This window comes from Trichosurus vulpecula, chromosome 6 (assembly GCF_011100635.1).
Source record: "Trichosurus vulpecula isolate mTriVul1 chromosome 6, mTriVul1.pri, whole genome shotgun sequence".
Classification (NCBI taxonomy): domain Eukaryota; kingdom Metazoa; phylum Chordata; class Mammalia; order Diprotodontia; family Phalangeridae; genus Trichosurus; species Trichosurus vulpecula.
In genome coordinates this window covers 34273374-34294005 of record NC_050578.1, presented here as the reverse complement: position 1 = coordinate 34294005, position 20632 = coordinate 34273374, and the positions used below count along the sequence as shown (strand labels likewise).

The following is a 20632-nucleotide window of genomic DNA, read 5'->3' as shown; positions in this document are numbered from 1 at the left end:
GAGAATCCTAGAGAATCAAGTAAAAAACTACTTGAAATAATAAACAACTTTAGCAAAGTTGCAGGATACAAAATAAACCCATATAAATCCTCAGCATTCCTATACATTACTAACAAAGCCCAACAGCAAGAGATAGAAGGAGAAATTCCATTCAAAGTTACTGTAGACACTATAAAATATTTGGGAGTCTGTCTGCCAAGACAAACCCAGGGCCTATATGAACATAATTATGAAACAATTTTCACGTGAATAAAGTCGGATCTAAATAAATGGAAAAATATCAGTTGCTCATGGTTTGGCTGAGCTAATATAATAAAAATGACAATTTTACCTAAATTAATCTATCTATTCAGTGCCATATCAATTGAACTACCAAAAAAATTATTTTACAGAGCTGGATAAAATAATAACAAAATTCATCTGGAAGAACAAGATGTCTAGAATATCTAGGGTATTAATGAAAAGAAATACTAGAGAAGGTGGCCTAGCCATACCAGATATTAAACTGTAGTATAGAGCAGCAGTCATCAAAACTACCTTGTACTGGCTAAGAAACAGAGTTGTGGATCAGTGGAATAGGATAGGTACACAAGATGGAGAAGTCAACGACTATAGCAATCTACTCTTTGATAAACCCAAAGAGGCCAGCTTCTGGGCTAAGAATAAACTATTTCACAAAAACTGCTGGGAAAATTGGAAAATGGTAGGGCAGAAACTGGGCATAGACCAATATCTTACACCACATACCAAAATAAGGTCAAAATGGGTTCATGATTTAGGAATAAAGGCTGATACTATAAGTAATTTGGGAGAGCAAGGAATAGTTTACTTATCAGATTTATGGAAAAGAAAAGAATTCATGACCCAACAAGAGATAGAGAGCATTAGAAAGTGCAAAAGGGATAATTTTGATTATGTCAAATTGAAAGGTTTTTGTTCAAAAAAGCCAATGCAACAATAATTAGGAGGGAAGCAGAAAACTGGGGGAAAATCTTTACAACTAGTGTCTCTGATAAAGGCATTTCTAAAATATACAGGAAACTGAGCCAAATATATAGGAATACAAGTCATTCCCCAATTGAGAAATGGTCAAAGGATATGAACAGGCAGTTTTCAGAGGAAGAAATTAAAGATATCTATAGGCATATGAAAAAATGCTCTAAATGACTACTGATTAGATAAATGTAAATCAAAACAACTCTTAGATACCACATCTCTCCAGTCAGATTGGCTAAAATAACAAAACAGGAAAATGATAAATGCTGGAGAGGATGTGGGAAAATTGGAACATTGTTGCATTGCTGGTGGAGTTGTGAGCTGATCCAGCCATTTTGGAGGGTAATTTGGAACTACACCCAAAGGGCTATAAAAATGTTCATACTCTTTGACCCAGCAATGCCACTCCTAGGGCTGTATCCCAAAGAATTCACACAAGCGGGAAAAGGACCCATATGTACAAAAATATTTATAGCGGCTCTTTTTGTGGTAGCTAAGAATTGAAAATCAAAGGGATGCCCATCAATTGGGGAATGGGTGAACAAGCTATGGTATATGAATGTAATGGAATACTATTGTGCTATAAGAAATGGGGATGATATGGACTTCATAACAACCTGGAAAAAGCTACACGGCATAATGCTGAGTAAGCAGAGCAGAGCCAGGAGAACACTATACACAACCATAGATATATGGATTCCATGAGGACCAACCCTGACAGACTTTGCTCTTCTCAGCAACACAAGGTACAAAGACAACTCCAAAGGACTCACAATGGAGAATGCTATCTACATCCAGAGAAAGAACTATGAAGTTTGAATGCAGATTGAGGCACACTTCATGCTAGCCTTTTTCCCCCTTTGTTTTTTTTTTCTCTCTTTTGTTTTTGTTTTAGGGTTGTTGTTTTTTTTTGGTTCTGTTTCTTCTTTCGCATGATTCATTTCATTGATCACAGTTCTTCTCCATAACTTGACTAGTGTGTAAATTAATTCAATGCCAAGTTATACGTGGAAGCTATATGGGACTTCATGCCATCTTGGGGAGGGATGGGGAGAGGGAGGGAAGAAAATCTGGAACTCAAAATTATGTAGAACCAAATGTTATACACTAAAAAGAAAAAAAAATTAATAAAAAAAGAAAAAAAGTAAATACAAAAATATATGCAAAGAAAATACAATATAATTGGACAGATTGACTGCTAAAACTGGGAGGTGGTGGAGGTTAAGGAAAGGTCTCCTTTGTAAAGTGGAGATTGTGTTGTGTCTTGAAATAAAGATTCTACAAGTTAAATGGGAGGAAGAAAATCAGGCTAGATCTGTGATTAAGGGGCAGTTTATACAAAGGAATTGAAACAAGACATAGCATACCTATTACAAGGAATAGCAAGTAGTCCAGTTATATTAGAATTAAAATGTCATGAAGGTAAGTAATTTAGGACCAGTCTAGAAGGATGGGTTGAAGTTGGATTGTGAAGAGCTTTAAAACCACATTGACTTTGATTTTTATCCTAGAGATGATAGGGAATCACTGAAGATTCATGAACATAATTGCGTCTATGTATTGGGAATATAACTTTGTCAGCATCTCTGTGACAAATATTTCCATGGAATGATAATACACTCCAGTATGTGGGGTTAATAATCTAGAGAAGATATATGGAGTAACCAGAATACAAATCAAGTAGGATAAGCAGAAATAGGGATGTTCCAATCTTCATTGGTAGAGGGAACCACAGGTCCATCAAGTAAAGTGATGATCAAGCAATCTGCAAACCATGAAGTGCAAGTCCATGCTTGGGATAGAAAAGAGGAATGTCACTGTCAGGAAATGTCAAAGGTAGCCCTGTAATATTTGTATCTTCTGACTATTAACCACCAGTATTTTCACAAGAAAGAACAAACGATGTTAACCACGCTAGTGTGGGCCTTCACTTTCTCATGTCTAGACGATTGTAATACTCTGATGATTGGTCTCCCTGTCGGAAGTCTCTCCGCACTCTAGTCCATCCATTCAATTGTCAACATAATCTTTCTAAGGAGCAGATTGACCAAACCACCTACCTTTTCAATAAACTCCAGTAGCTTCATATTACCTCTAGATATGAAAACTTTGGTTTGGCTTTTAAAGCCCTTTATAACCTGAGCCTTTTGTGCCTTTCCAGTCTTCTTAAATCTTATCCCATGAATGTGATCCCATGAAACTGACCTTCTGGCTATTCTTTGCAATACCCACTTCATCTCCTGACCCTGGGAATTTGCACTAGCTGTCTTCCATGCCTAGAATTTTGTTCCACCTCCATTTTCTGGATTCATTCAATTTTCAAGAAAAATGCTACTTTCTTCCAAAAGTATGTGTCAATTCCCATTTATGCTAGGACCTTCCCTCCAATAGTATCTGTAATTTGTTCTGTATATAATTTTTTTTGTACATTGCTTTTCTTGTTGTTGTTGTTTTCTGCTTGCATGTTACCTCCTCCATTAGATTGTAGCTTCTGGAAGGCAGAGACTCTTTTTAAAATTTATTTGTATCTCCAATTCTTAACAGAGAACTTAGAATGTTGTTGATATTCAGTAGCCTGAACTCTTCAGAGCCAGACCCCATGGAATATAGCACCTCAATACCATCCACAGGGTTTTGTTGGCAAAGTTACCGGGGTAGTGCATTGGTAAGGAAAATGGGCTCCTTAGCACTTAGTTCAACCAAGTGCCCTTGAATAGTTTGGCTTTTGTTTGCTTTGAGTAATTCAGTGTATTTCATTGAGTCTTACTAAGTGCTAAGCCCCAGGCCCAAACCCCTATTAGGTGTAAAACCTATGTGTGTGTGTATTGGCAACTAAGGTGGGGCCCAAGGTGTGGCTAACTCCAGGGAGGGCCTAGTTTACATGTCTGGGACAGCAGAGGCTTTTAGACCATGTGGGTTTAAGTTGCCTCTTTGTGACGACTCTAGGTCATGTGGGTGAGTCCATGTGTGACTCACCACTGACCCTGAAAAAGATATAAAACCAGGGATTGGCCTTCTCTTCTTTGGAGCTCTTTCCCACAGCAGTGGTGGCACACGTGACTCTGGGTCAGCCCTTGTTCTGAGTTCCCGGGCTGAACCTAGATGTTGGTAAATATGAATCTGTGTTTGGTCTGTCTGTTGATGTTTGTAATTTGTTTGTAATTTGCTCTCAAGTTCAGGGTGCTGGCTTTTTCCCCTGAACTAAGTGAATGATATTTGTATGCTGAATTAAAGTAAGCTTGTCAACCCCTTTAACCTTGCTTTCCTTATTAAAGCAGATCAAAAGAAACTGTGTGTTTGCAGCATTCTGGTAGCATTCTTGTTGTTGGGCTTTCACCCCCACAACAGCTGCTAGCTGGATTGTTCAAACAGGTGGTTTGCCATTTCCTTCTCCAGTGGATTAAGACAGCGGTTAAGTGACTTGCTCATGGTCATAGATTAATGGTTTGATGGAGGATTTGAATTCAGGCCTTCCTGACTCCAAGCCCAGCACTCTACCCACTTAGCCACTTACCTGCTCCAGAACATAGCAAATGCTTAATCTCGTTGACTTGAACTGACCCTGTAGAACAGTTATTTTAAACTCAAATAGAAATGCTGAGTTACTGAATAATAAATAAGGATTTCTGTGACCTACATATTTACTGAGAAAACCACATATTAACTTTATTTATATTATAATGCATTTTAATTTGTTCTATTAAAGATTTCCTGAATACATTTTAACTTGGTTCAGGCTACACTCTTGTGGCCTAGTATTTGTCCCTTCTGATGTAGACTAAAGTATAACATTCTAAGACTGTCAAGGAAAGTTATTAATGAGGTGACTTTAGCCTCTGATGAAGATTTGCATGTTATAATAGATTTAGTCCTACAGTTACAATCCCTTGACTACTGTAGTATTGAGTATTTTTTTAAAATAAAAAAAAATATTGCTTGAAACTGAAGCTAATACACTTGTATTTTTCCTCAATTTGAGCTTTTATCTGCTTTTCATTTTCTCTTTTTTGAATTTCTACACAAGATCAGCGATGTTTGATTATTTTCTCATACTCAGTTACATACTCTTTCATGATAATAAGCATGATTTTTCTTTTCATTTGCAACTGATGAGCTCTTTTCTCCCACGGTACTTGACTGTATGGGAGTGGTTGTGGGAGGAGACCCTGGAAATTATTTAGCCATGAAGGAAACCATCTCTAGGTTTAGAAGAGCTCATCATTAAGGAAATTTTATTCTCTATTTGTTTGGGTTATTTGGTATGTCAAACAATAGGAAAGTCAATTACCTATGTAAGTTTTTGTTTGCTTAAAAGTGAACCTCAAGTTGAAAAAGTGAACTGAAAATAAAACAATCTCTATGGGACCTTTGTTCTTTAACAGATTTAGTACACGTGCAAATGAGAAAATAATAATGTCCTGCAAAAAGAAAATATACCCTCCCCTGCCCAAAAAAAAAAATAACTACTTGAAAGCCAATATGTATTTTCTTTAGATTTTTTTAAAATGTTGCATACTGGTACCATCACATCCCTCTACAATACCATTCATTATCATAAGAACACCATAGTGATCCCCATAGCAACTAATTTTTGTTTGTCTAAATAATAAATGGTTTCCAAGATCCAGTCCCATTATTAAGCTTAACCAAAGGATACTACTGTGAGCTTTATTGATCTCTACCCCAGACTGATTTTTACTCTCTCATAACTTTCTGAAAATCACTTGCTGTAATTAGAAATTCTGTAGCTTTATCTGCAGCCTATGATGAATTTAAAAAAAAATAAAGTTGTTCTGGAATTTTTTTGTCTTACAAGAACAAGAGAATTTTAGGTTATGGAAAGAAAGCTGAAATGAATATGGAGATAATTACATTTAATGTGATCATGTCATGGGGTTTTTCAAATTTCACTAGAATTTTAACATCAGCAGTGGAGCCAAGATGGTGGTGTGAAAACAGGGACTTGCTTCTCTCCCCCAAATCCCTCCAAACACCTGTAAAAACTGACTCCAAACAAATTCTAGAGCTACAGAACCCACAAAATGACAGAGTGAAGCAGGTCTCCAGCCTCAGCTGTCCTGGAGGGTTGCTGGGAAAGGTCTATCACACCATGCTGCAAACTGAGTGCAGCCCACATTGGGCCAGAGTAGACCAGGCAGAGCAGGCCTCAGGGGCACTGAACAGACTGGTAGCTGTGGCAGTTTCCAGACTTCTCAACCCAAAGAAAATTTATCAGGTCCATGAGAAAACTGTTGGACCTGGGTGAGAGAAGTGTATGGTCTGGCCCCAGCCCCAGCGGAGGGGAGGCAGCTGCAGTGGCGGTGGCTGCTTCCAGAGCTTCATGCTGAGAGACAGTGGGAGTAATCAGACTGCTGATCAGAGTGGGAGTGCGGGGATCTCTTCACTGGCATTCTCTTCCTTTACCCTGCTTGTATCTGGCTCACAGCCTTGGTTGGTGGTCCTTGGGGGAGAAGGAGCCCTGGTGTTGCAGAGCCTGTGTTTCCTGTGGAGAGGGAGTCCCCCTAGTAGTTACAGGGATGAAATGAGCGCTTGAAGTCACAGACCAGAGCACAGGCCAGGAGAGGAGTATCATACCACCTCAGAATAGAAGTAGCCCTGAAAACAGCAGCACAAAAAGCTTGAAGCTTTGGACAAAGCACTTTCCACCCTGGAAGTAGCTATACCCTGACAAAGAGCTCAAAAAATAAAGTAATTGGCTGGAAAAATGACTTGGAATTGTAAAAGGACTCAGACTATAGAAGCTTTTTTGGTGACAAAGAAGATCAAAACATACAGCCAGAAGAAGTCAACAAAGTCAAAGAGCCTACATCAAAAGCCTCCAAGAAAAATATGAATTGGTCTCAGGCCATGGAAGAGGTCAAAAAGGATCTAGAAAATCAAGTAAGAGAAGTAGAGGAAAACTGGGAACAGAAATGAGAGTGATGCAATAAAACCATGAAAGACAAGTCAACAACTTGCTAAGGAAGACCCCCCCCCAACATACTGAAGAAAATAACACCTTGAAAATAGACTAACCCAAATGGTAAAAGATCTTCAAAAACCCAATGAGGAGAAGAATGTCTTAAAAGGCAGAATTAACCAAATTGAAAAGGAGGTTCAAAAGATCACTGAAGAAAATATTGCCTTAAAAATTAGAATGGAGTAAGTGGAAGCTAGTGATTTTATGAGAAAGCAAGAAATTATAAAACAGAAACAAAGAAATGGAAAAAATGGAAGACAATGTGAAATATCTCATTGGAAAAACTACTGACCTGGAAAATAGATGCAGGAGAGATAATTTTAAAATTATTGGACTACATGAAAGCCATGATCAAAAAAAGAGTGTAGACATCATCTTTCAAGAATTTATCAAGGAAAACTGCCTTGATATTCTAGAACCAAAGGGTAAAATAGAAACTGAAAGAATCCACCCATTGCCTCTTGAAAAAGATCCTCAAAAGAAAACTCCTAGGAATATTGTAGCCAAATTCCAGTACTCCCAGGTGAAGGAGAAAGTATTGCAAGCAGCAGAAAGAAACAATTTGAGTACTGTGGAAACATAAGCAGGATAATGCAAGATCTAGTAGCTTCTACATTAAGGGATCAAAGGGCTTGGAATATGATATTCCAGAGGTCAAAAGAGCTAGGATTAAAACCAAGAATCACCTACCCAGCAAAACTGAGCATAATACTTAAGGGCAAAACATGGATTTTCAATAAAATAGAGGGCTTTCAAGCATTCATGATGAAAAAATCTTAAGGGCCTTAATAAAGTTGAACTGTTTTGTTTGCATTCCTACATGCAAAGACGATATTTGTAACTCATGAGACCTTTCTCAGTATTAGGGTAGTTGAAGGGAATATACATACATACATACACACATACATACAAACTTACATACATACATATACATATGTACACATATGTGTATATACACACACACATGTGTATATATATATATATATATATATATATATATATATATATATATATATATATATATATATGAAGGGATGACATCTAAAAAAATAAAATTAAGGGCTGAGAAAGGAATATATTGGGAAAAGGAGAAAGGGAGAGAAAGAATGGGGTAAATTATTTCACATAAAAGTGGCAAGATAAACCTGTAGTAATGGAAGGGAAGAGGGGGTAGGTGAAGGTTTAAGAAGGGAATAACACACACACTCAATTGGGTATCTTACCCTACAGAAAAGTAATAGGGAAGGCGATAAGAGGAAGGAATGATAGAAGGGAGGGCAGACTGGGGGAGGAGGTAGTCAAAAAGGACAGGATCAAAGGAGAAAATTGAATAAAGGGGGATAGGATAGGATGGAAGGACATACAGTTAGTCTTTCCAACATGACTATTATGGAAGTGTTTTGCATAATGATACATGTATAGGGTGTTCCTAAAGTCTTGACACATAGGCAAAAATGTATATTTTCAAGAAATGAAGTGAATGAAATTTTTATTTAATAGGAATATTAACAAATAACTTTTTTCAATATGATTTCCATCATTTGTGATGCAAATATTGATGCACTTTGCAAGATTCAAGTGAACTCAATGCAATAACTCCACATTGCCATAAATTGCCTATGTGTCCAGACATTAGGAATGCCCTGTATAACCTATATTGAATTGCTTGCCTTCTCAAGGAAGGTGGGTGGGGAGGGGAAAAGGGAGAGGACTGGGAACTCAAAGTTCTAAGAGCAAATGTTAAAAAGATTATTTTTACATGCAACTGGGAAATAAGATATACGGGCAATTGGTTATAGAAATCTGTCTTGCCCTACAAGAAAGTAAGGAGAAAGGAGATAAGAGGTGACAGAAGGGAAGGCAGACTTGGGAAAGGAGCAATCAGAATACATGCCATCTTGGGATGAGAGGGAGTGTAGAGATGGGGAGAAAATTTGTAACTCAAAGTCTTCTGGAAATGAAAGTTGAAAATTAAACATAAATTTTAAAAAAAAGAATTAACATAACATTTGGTCTAAAATATCTTACGTTTATTGTAATCGCACTAATATCGGACATTCCTATAGCATGTTAGTCATTACAAAATTTTCTCTTCAAAATTACATGATGTAAATAATACAATCATTTTTACTATTTTTCCAGATTTAGAACCTGAGGCTTAAGAAGCATAAGGTAATCTGCTCATGACCACATAACTAGTATTTTACAAGAGCTGGAATGGAGTCTTTTGATTTCATATTCAATACACAACAGTTCTATTTGAAAACATTTTTAAAAAATACATTTTCATACATTCTTGTTGTGGCTGAGTCATTTTAGTCATGTCCTTCTCTCTGTGACCCCATTTAGGGGTTTTCTTGGCAAACATGCTGGAATGATTTGTCATATCCTTCTTCAGCTCAATTTTACAGATGAATAACTGAGGTACACTGTGTTAAATGACTTGCCTTGGGTCAGATAGCTAATAAGTGTCTGAGGCAGGATTTGAATGCATGAGGAGAGGTCTTTCTGACTTCAAGCTGGATACTTTATCCACTGTGCCACCTAGATGTCCATTTTCATACATATAAAGACAAAAATAATTGTCTCTTGGGGTTTGAAAGTGGGTTTGTATGGCAAGATACCACTTACCTAATCTCAGTCCTAAAAATCTCATAAAGCTTAACTGTACAGCAGGAATAAAGCAATTATAGATAGAGAACCATGATGTAGATGAATCAGATATGACACACAGAAGCTTATGAACTCAGAAAAATAAAAGTAATGAATTAAACCAATCACCACTCACCTCTTCCATCCTGAGGCAGACATAAAAATCTGAATTTCCCACAGCATGTATACAGTCCCCTAAACCTACTGATGACAACTGAGAAAATAAATAAATGATGGTGATGGAATAAGAAAAGCCTTGTGAGAGAAAAAGGACAATTAAAATTAATTCAATAAAAAAGGAACAAGTGCTACGCTAAGGAGTAAGGAAGAAGCAGAAACACAAACTTCATGGTCTCTGACTAAAGAGTTTTTCATAGTCTAATTTAAACAAATTGAATTTGATAAGCACATTAAATATCTTGCAAAGTCAGACAAGGTTCTGGTTCTGAGTGTACCATTATAAGTATAGAAAAGTTTTGTACTCCAAAAGCTTCAGGGTCTATAGAATAATTCTATGCATTGCTATGATAGAAAAGAGTGGGATAGGAGCAATGAAAAAGCCTAATCAAAGAAAGGGCTCTGAAAAATCTGAAGTGTGTATTTAGGAAGAATGAAGATTACTTCAGAATTTCAGAATTCAAAAGATTTATTTTTTCCTAGTTCCATCCATAATTAAAAAGAAATTCTATGCAAAATGCTATTCATTGTCCCTCTAAATTATTCCTGGTGAATAACTTCAGGCGATGGAGAGAGAGACCCAACAAGCAATATATTTAAAAAGAAAAGATTAAATGTAGAATTTTGGGTGCTTGAAATAAAAAAAAAAGCTTCGGTGCTAACAAAATCAATGCGAGTAGGAAAAGAAATCAATCTCGTTTTCCACAAATTTAAGGATGGCTTTAAAAATATTAGCATATGAATATAATGAAATATCAATGATACAGAAAATGACAAATAGAAAGAATTCTGACAATCAGAGGAAGAATTATATCAGTGGAGGTTAATGAATTAAATAGAACCAAGACAACAAAACACACAATAATTAAAATGATGTACAAAGGAAAACAAACAAAAAAGAAAACAAATTCTATGTAATTATAAAAATCAGTCTTAGAAGAGATAAGAAAATGAACCTCCCCCATTTCTTTGCAAAGGTGAAGTTGGAGTGTTTGTTGCTGTGAAAAATTGCAAGTGCTGTCAGATATGGGGAAGTGTTTGTTAGTTTTGCTAAACTTTCTTTTCTTTCTTTGCAAAAATTCTTGAATTAAAGGCATAGTTCTTTAGGTAGGGAAAGGGGAAAAGATATATTGAGAGTAAATGTAAAGATAAAAGATAACAGAAATTGAATCTAGGCCTCGATCCCTTTGAGTGAGGCTGGTGACTTTGCACAGTCATCCCTCACATCCAATTCACTTGCAAGGCATGTTGTCACCTTTCTGATGCTATGGTCCTCTTCAAAAATGAAGCACAAATAACAGCATAGCCATCATCACTGAATGGGCATTGCCTTAGTCAAATTAAGAAAGACCTTAGCTTAAAAAGGCCAAGTTTTCCCACTGCATACAAGGCCATTTCTAGTACTGATTTGAATCTTTCCCCTAGACCCATATGGCTCTGGAGGAGAAAGTGAGGCTGGTGACTTTGTACAGCCCTCTGACACTTAAATCCAATTCAATTGCATGTCACAGCATCACCTTCCTATTGCCATGGTCCTCTTCTAGAATGAAGGATAAACAACAACTACAACAACTGCCTTCATTTGTATCTATTAATCTTGAACTTTTTAAAAAGTCTCCTTGCCTAGGCTTTGCATTCGGTAGAAAGAAATAGGGAAACTACCACCAAGATATTTAAATGTGTCCCCATATGTGTGTGTTTTTTTAAGGTAAGCCATGTCCTCAACCATCCTTCTTCTCTGCTTCAACCAAATGTTGGTTGTACATGACTCAAACAACTCAAAAACAACAAAATGTGCTATTTATTTCAAGTTTTATTAAGCATTGCAAATTAACTATTTGTATGCATGTACTATCTAAAGCAAACACTGCTATAGTTCTATATTACTTAAGATCTCTTCTAACGGAGAAAAGAAGGAAGGAGAGGAAGAAAAGGATAGAGAGAAAGAAGGCTAGAGAGGATAGAACTCAAAATTGTTTTCATAGTCACTCCTTTTGGCTACTCTTCCTCTTTTCTTCACCCTAACCCCATTATATTTCCAGAACGAGTATGTCTAAATTTATCATTGTTTGCTCCTTTACTTTAGTGGTCATGGCAAAAGTTAATTCTTAATTCCTACTAAAAAAAATGGAAAGAAATCTTTGGGGACTCTTTTAAGATTTTATTACATACAATTATCTCTTTTCAAATAAATAAGAATGTAATTACTTATGAAGGAAGATATCAAAATGATACATATTGAATCTAACATCTGATTCATTTTATAGAAAGAACAAACAGGAAAAAAGACAAAAATTCAACATCTAGCTTAATTTTGTATGCAACCATGATTTCCAATGATTGATTCCAATTGCATACACACACACACACACACACACACACACACACACACACACACAAAATACTAATCTCCTTTTTGCTGCTGATGTGATAGGTCAACAATTCTATTTACAATTCTCCTTTAGCATCTGCCATGTTTTATAAACACGAAATGTGCCAAGGAAAATAAACAGCAAAATTAAATGTTGCTGAGTGATTAAGATTTTATTGTGTATTTGATATTTTCAAAGGGCTATGACATATTATTACTATTTATTAAAAAAATTATTGCTGCTTTTTGTTTGAAAAAAATATTGCTTCAACTTTTCCCATCCCTTTTTTCTTCCTAAATAATCCCTTACTCATAAGAAAGAAAAACATTTAAGCAAAGCCAACCAACATTGTGACAACATCTGACAGTGATTATCATATTCTGTACCCACAGTCACTCATCTCCCATACTTCTTCAAAGAAGAATGTGCTTTATAATTTTGTCTCTGAATTTAGGGTTAGTCACTGCATGCACAGCATTCAGTTTAATTTTAATTTATTTTCCAATATTATTATAGTCATTTAAATAATATTCTCTTGGTTTTAGTTATTTCATACTGTATAAAGTCATATAAATCTTCCAATCTTTCTCTTAAGTTATAGTAATCATTTCTTACAGCACAACAATATCCCATTACATTGACATACTACAACTAGTTAATCTGTTCTCGTATCGATGGACAAATCCTGTATTGCCTGGTTTCGGCTACCACAAAGAATGCTTCCAGTAATATTGTTATATGCAAAGGTTTTCTGTTTTTGAGTACTTTAGTATATTTCACCAGAAGTGGGATTGAGTCTTAACTCCTTCTCAAGAGCAAGCTAATCAGTCAATCAACAAGCCTTTATTTAGTAACTGGTATGGACAAAGGAGTGACATGTAAATAGAAGCAAAAAGAAAAATGTTCCATACCCTCAAGGAGTTTGCATTCTAATAGGGAAGACAATCAATAAAAAGGAAAATTAAAATGAGAAGGGGAGTTCTGAAGAAGGTACCCTGTGCAAGAGGCATGATAGAGAAGTCTAGAAAAGTGGTCTGGTGGACAAGGAAGAGGTGGCTAGCATGGACATGCTTTTTTAAAGACTATACAATTGCATTATTCCATGTTTTAGGAGCATGTGACAGGAGGAGGACACAGCTCCTTCTGAGGTTCAATTTTAGAGGTTCTCAATTGGCTGGTGGAGCTAATAAGGATATTTCTTACCCAGTGGGATTTGAGGGAAGGCTTTGTTCAAATTCTCAATGATCATCTGTTCAAAAGGAATTATATTCTTGATCTTTTCTAGCTCTTTCTAAAATTTTCCAATTGTAGAATTTGGGGCTTTCATGAAATCAGCATCTTTTTTTCCATCTTCCTGTTCCTCAGCATCCACTAGGGCAGTGAATTTATCTTCAAGACACTGAATTTCTTCTTAATCTTTTCCACAAGGCCAAACTTTGTCACATTTTCCCTGCAGAAAGCCTATCTGAAGCAGTCATCCAAACTACTACATACTAGAGAGGTGGATCAGTGGAAAAGGTTAGGTATGCAAGATGCAGCAGTACATGACTATAGCAATCTGCTCTTTGATAAACCCAAAGAATTGAACTTCTGGGCTAAGGATTCACCATTTCACAAAAATTTCTGGGAAAATTGGAAAATGGTATGGCAGAAACTGGGCATAGACCAATATCTTACACCATATACCAAAATAAAGTCAAAATGAGTTCATGATTTAGGAATAAAGGCTGATACTATAAGCAATTTGGGAGACCAAAGAATAGTTTACCTATCAGATGTATGGGAAAGGAAAGAATTCATGACACAAGAGATAGAAAGCATTACCAAATGCAAAGTGGATAATTTTAATTATGTTAAATTGAAAAGTTTTTGCATAAAAAGTCAATGCAACAAAGATTAGGAGGGAAGCAGAAAACTGGCAGAAAATCTTTATTACCAGCATCTCTGATGAAGGCCTCATATCTAAAATATACAGGGTACTGAGGCAAATTTATAGGAATACAAGTCATTCCCCAATTGAGAAATGGTCGAAGGATATGAACAGGCAGTTTTCAGAGGAAGAAATCAAAGATATCTATAGGCATATGAAAAAATGCTCTAAATCTCTATTGATTAGAGAAATGCAAATCAAAACAGCTCTTAGGTCCCACATCTCTCCTGTCAGATTGGCTAACATAGCAAAATAGGAAAATGATAAATGCTGTAGAGGATGTGGGAAAATTGTAACACTATTACATTGTTGGTGGAGTTGTGAACTGATCCAGCCATTCTGGAGAGCAATTTGGAACTATGTCCAAAGCGCTATAAAAATTTACATACTCTGACCCAGCAATACCACTTCTAGATCTGTTTCTAAAGAGATCACACAAGTGGGAAAGGGACCCATAGGTACAAAAATATTTATAGCAGCTCTTTTTGGTAGGAAAGAATTGGAAATCAAGGGGATGCCCATGTATGGGGGATGGCTAAACAAGTAGTGGTATATGAACGTAATGGAATACTACTGTGCTATAAGAAATGGAGAAGATATGGGTTTCACAATATCCTGGGAAGACCTACATGATATGATGCTGGGTGAAAGGAGGAGAACCAGGAGGACATTCTACACAAACACAGATATGTTGATTCTTTGATGACTAACTTTGATAGACTTGGCTGTTCTCAGCAATACAAGATTCAAAGACAACTCCAAAAAACTCATGATGGAAAGAGCTATCTACATCCAGAGAAAGAACTATGGAGTCAGAATGCAGATTGAAGCAAACTATTTGCTCTCTTTCTTTTCTTTTTTTTGTCTTTTTTTTGGTTTTGTTTCTTCTTTCTCATGATTCATTCCGTTGGTCATAATTCTTTATAACTTGACTATTGTGTAAATAAGTGAAATGCAAAGGTAAATGTAGAAGATATATTGGATTCCATGCCATCTTGGGGCAGGGGAGAAGGGAGGGGAGGGAGGGGAAGAAAATATGGAAGCCAAAAACATGTAGAACTAAGTGTTGTAAACTAAAAATAAAAAATATTAATAAAAAAAAGAAAGCTCAGCTGATCATCTGTAGCTTCTTGGACAGGGTAGTGAATCTGGTAGCAAGATATTCATTATACCATTTCAAGGCATTAGCAATACCTCTCTAGTTTGGGGATATGATCTTCCCAAATGTTGCCCAATCAACAGCTTTCAGTGAGAGCTTTCATTCAGCCATCTTGGAACTTCACTGTCCAGGATGAAATATCAGCATACTCTTTAAATATAGATTCCTAGTGGAGTCTCCTGCTCTACAATGATTCAGAGAGGGGACAGATTGTACTTCTGAGGTGAATGAAATTATCTTTAGGGCTGAAATGATCTTCCAGTATTTCAAGGTTTCTGAAACATGATGAAGTTTAAAGAAGTACAGGAAGCATGTGAGATAAGTTTTGTGATTTCTTTCCATACTTACATATACATATATATTTACATTTACATATATATTTCCTTCCTTTTATGCTTATATATGCATATATACACATTTAGGTATTTATGATACAGCTAAGTGGCACAGTGAATAATGTCAGACCTCAAGTCAGGAAGACTTAACTTCCTGAGTTTAAATTTGGCCTCGGACACCCTGGGCAATTCATTTAACACTGTTTTGATCAGCTTCTATATCTGCAGAATGAGCTGGAGTAAGAAAGGACAAACCACTTCATATCTTTGCCAAAAAAATGGGGTCAAAAAGAGTTGGACATGACTGAAAGAAATGAACAACCACAATATCTATCTATGTATCTATCTACGTATCTATCTATCTATCTATGGATATATATCTTTATAAATACACTTTTTTGCATGCATACATACATATATGCAATGCGACCTCTTATTTATTTTTAGTTCTCTCTATTAAATTTTCTGATGCACACATACATATATTACAATAGTAATGATCTATATGAAAGAAAGAAATGTCACAATATTGACATTCAAAAATGCCAAATTTATAAAATAGCAACACTGAGTGGAATTTTTGAATAAAAATTGCTAGAAATTTCATGATTCATGACATTATGACTGTGACAAGGCTTTTGTGTTTATGAAATATAAGGACTCCAACAAATTTGTCCTAGTTACACCTAAAAAATGCATATTTATTGACCAGAAGATGAAATCCAATTCCAGGTATTGGTTATATATTACTGTCTATAAACAAAGCCTCATATAGGTAACTTATGAGTTACTAATATTGTGAATCCCAAACCCAATTTGAAATCAGATTTGACAAAAAAAGTTTTCCCACCCTCATAATGTCAGGAATTGTGAAAGTACTAGTAATATTATTTTTAAATTCTACTCAGTGTCCCCATTTTACAGATTTGACATTGTTGATTGTCAATATTTTGCATTTTCACTTGTTTTCTTTCTTTCTTTTCTTCCTTCCTGCCTTCCTTCCTTCCTTCCTTTCCTTCCTTCCTTCCTTTCTTTCTTTCTTTCTTTCTTTCTTTCTTTCTTTCTTTCTTAATTTCTTTCTTATTTCTGAATGTGCCAGTGGAGGCAATAGAGTATAATGAATAAAAAATACATTGTGACACAGGAGTTCAAATTCTAGGTTCCTATATCACCAGTGTATAGTAACCTCTGTGACATTAGACAAGGCTCAGTATCTTGCTCTGTTAAGTGAGAAAAGTGTACTACCCAGATGGGTCCTGAACTTCCTCCCAGTTGTAAATCTATGATCCTTTGGGAGTGAATATTTGATAACTAGTTTATTTTGCCAAAATTTATGGAAAAAAAAAATATATATATATATAGACAACTTTTATTTACTTAGTACTTTGGGATTTATAAACCGTTTTTCTCAACACAATCTGGTAGATTATATAGTAGTTTTATCATTCCTATTTTATAGCTATGGAAACTGAAGCTCATCAGAATTAAATGACAATAAAATTAAGAGGGCTAGTAAGTGTCAAAATCAGGGCTTAAATTCAGCTTTTCTGACATAAGGCCTTGTGCTTTTTTCATGATTCTTGCCATTCTATTTTATAAGATTTGACCCTGAAATAATCATATTGCTAGTAGTATTACCAGTATGCTTCTCTCATATTTTGTTTATTTGCCTTCTTCTATTAATGAGACAACTGATACTGCTTTATAGACTAAAGAATTAAATCATGAAAGGATGTCTCAGACATAAGCTATATTTTTCTTGTTTCAAACTAAGAGGGTCTTTCTTTTCCAATTAAAAAAAGAGGTCTACTAATGTGCTTTTTTGTTTTATTTTGCCTCCAGCATTTATGCATTTATGAGTGATCTGCTCTTCTAACCAACCAACATCGATAGATCGATAGGGGCAGGGAAAGAGAGAAAGAGAGAGAGAGAGAGAGAGAGAGAGAGAGAGAGAGAGAGAGAGAGAGAGAGAGAAAGAGAGAGATATTAGTGCAAAGAGGGGAAGTAAGATAGATGAGAGGAGCTAGTGTTAGTGTTGGCAGAAGGCAAAAAAAAATACTTCTTTCTCCAATTATCTCTCTCTCTCTCTCTCTCTCTCTCTCTCTCTCTCTCTCTCTCTCTCTCTCTCTCCTTCTGTTGTATCTAGACAGGTTACTGACGCCAGTTAACACTGTCTTTACAACTTAAAGAGTTGCTTAAGGTAACTTACCCAGGGTTACACACAAGTAGTATATGACACAGACAGCACTAGAACCTAGGTCTTCCTGACTCCAAGGCTAGCCATCTCTCCAGTGTGTTCACAACTCTTGAGTCATCCTCAATTCTTCACTATCTCTCAGCCCTCATATTTTTGTTTGCTTGTTTGTTTATTTTTTTGGATTTTTATTTATTTTAGTTTTTAATATTCACTTCCATAAGATTTAAACTTTCAAATTTTCTCCCTTTCCTTCTCCTTTCCCTTCCCCAATAAGGCATGCAATCTGATATAGGCTCTACTCATGCAATTATATTAAACCTATTTTCACATTAGTCATGATGTAAAGAAGAATTAGAACTTATAGGAGGAACCACAAGAAAGAAGAAAGAAAATAAAACAACAAAAGAAAAGGAGAGCAAATAGTATGTTTCTATCCACATTCAAAATCCAAATTCTTTCTCTGGATGTGGATAGCATTTTCCATCATGAGTCATCTGCCTTAGATTCTTGCATTTCAGACCTCATTTCTAATTTATTGCTAAGTCCTATTGATTTTGCCTCTGTAACATCTCTTGAATATGCCCCCTTTTCTCCTGTCACTGCCACCATTCTGGTGTAGGCCCTGGTAACCTTATACTTCTACCATTGTAATAGCCTGCTGTCCAGTCTGACTGAAGTCTCTTTCCACTCCTATTCATCTTTCATTCAGGCAACAAAGTGATCCTCCTAAAGGGTAAGTCTGATCATGTCAAACCCTGCTCCCTCTGTAGCTACCCACCCTCTCAGCACACTCCATTGGCTTCTTAACGCCTCCCAGAACAAATTCAAAATTTCCTGTCTAACATTCAAAGGCCTTCATAACCTAGTTTCCTCTCATCTCTCCAGTCTTCTCAGACTGTGCTTCCAAGCACATATCGTTGGAACTACTGACACTGGCCATGTGGCTGTTTCACATCGCATCCCTGTAATTTCTAGGGCTGTGCCCTAGAACTGGAACTTTTTGCCTCTTGCTTTCAGACTACTGACCTCTCTGACTTTCTTTAAGTCTGAACTTAAATTCTACCTTCTACCAAAATCCTTGCTTAACCCCTCTTAATTTTAGTGCCTTCCTTTTGTAAATTAATTGCAGCTAGGTGGCACAGTGAGTAGAGCACTAGCCCTGGAATCAGAAGGACCCGAGTTCAAATCTGGTCTCAGACACTTGACACACTTACTAGCTTGCAACCTTGGAAAGTCACTTAACCTCAATTGCCCTGCCTTCCCCACTCCAAATTATATGTGTGTGTGTGTGTGTGTGTGTGTGTGTGTGTGTGTGTGTGTGTGTTTTCACATCTTCTCTTTTCTTAGATCACAAGCTCCTTGAGGTAAGGCACTTTCTTTTGCCTCTTTTCATATTTCCAGTGGTTAGCACAGTGCCTGGTGCATAGTAGGCACTTAATAAATATTTATGGATTGATTGACTGATTGCTACAGTTTTACCTAATTCCATACTTTACAGATTTTCAGAAATTCCTCCAATTTGAAGAAAACAATATATAATTTCAATGAGGTTTTACTGGTGGAATATTGTTTGACAGACCATGTGTCTTAAATTTGAATTCCAAATGTATGGTCAATGTGTACTATGTCTGTGTGTATGTATATTGATATAGACACATAGACCTTGTACATTGACCAAATTATTGGAACCCAAATTTGAGATTACTGTATAGTTATATCTGATTATAAATATAGATAGATACATAGATAGATAATATATATTCATATACATATAAGTAAATATGTACAAATGTGTGTCTATGCACAGAGAGAAAGATGCAAAGAGAAAGCACCAGACCTAACTCATTAATCATTTATGGGCCTGTAAACCTTCCATTAAAAGCTACCTTTATGGCTATTTCTCTAGTAATTTTCTTTTCTTTTTCAATATGTATATATATATATATATATATATATATATATATATATATATATATATATGTATGTATGTATGTATATGTATATATATGTGTGTGTGTGTATATATATATATATATATATATTTAGTTTACAACATTCAGTTCCACAAGTTTTTGAGTTCCAAATTTTCTCTCTCTCCCCGTCCTCCCTCCTCCATCCGAGATAGCATGTAATCTGATATAGGTTTTACATATACCTTCCCATTGAAGTTATTTACATAATAGTGTAGTTGTAAAGAAGAATTATAGCCAAAGGAATGAATAACTAGAAAGAAGAAACAAAACCAAAAAAGAAGGAAAAAAAGAGAGCAGATAGTTTGCCTCAATCTGATTTTCAGACTCTGTAACTCTTTCTCTGGATGTGCATAGCTTTTTCTATCATGAGTCTTTTGGAGCTGTCTTTGAACCTTTCATTGATGAGAAGAGCTAAGTCTATCAAAGTAATTCCCTACAGATGCTGTGTGTCTGTAAGGGTGTATAATGTTCTCCTGGTTCCACTCCCCTCACTCAGCATCAGTTCATATAAGTGTTCCAGGTTATAATGAAGTCTGTCTACTCCTCATTTCTTATAGCACAATTGTATTCCATTAGATTCATATACCACAACTTATTCAGCCATTCCCCAGTTAATGGGCTCCCCCTCAATTTCCAGTTCTTTGACTCCACAAAAAGAGCTGCTATAGATATTTTTGCACATCCTTGTCCATTTCCCACTTGTGCGATCTCTTTGGGATACAGCCCTAGAAATGGTATTCCTGGGTCAAAGCGTATGCACATTTTTATACCCCTTTGGGCATAGTTCCAGATTGTCCCTAGCCATTTTATGATGTAATGTTTTGTCCCTTCTGTCAAATGATCAAATGAGATAATATTTGT

General features: G+C 35.9%; 1 pseudogene; it reads right to left on the bottom strand.

Annotated features, from left to right (window-relative positions):
- Nucleotides 1–13333: 13333 nt before the first annotated feature.
- Nucleotides 13334–15377, bottom strand: LOC118852957 (annotated as a pseudogene).
- Nucleotides 15378–20632: the final 5255 nt, after the last annotated feature.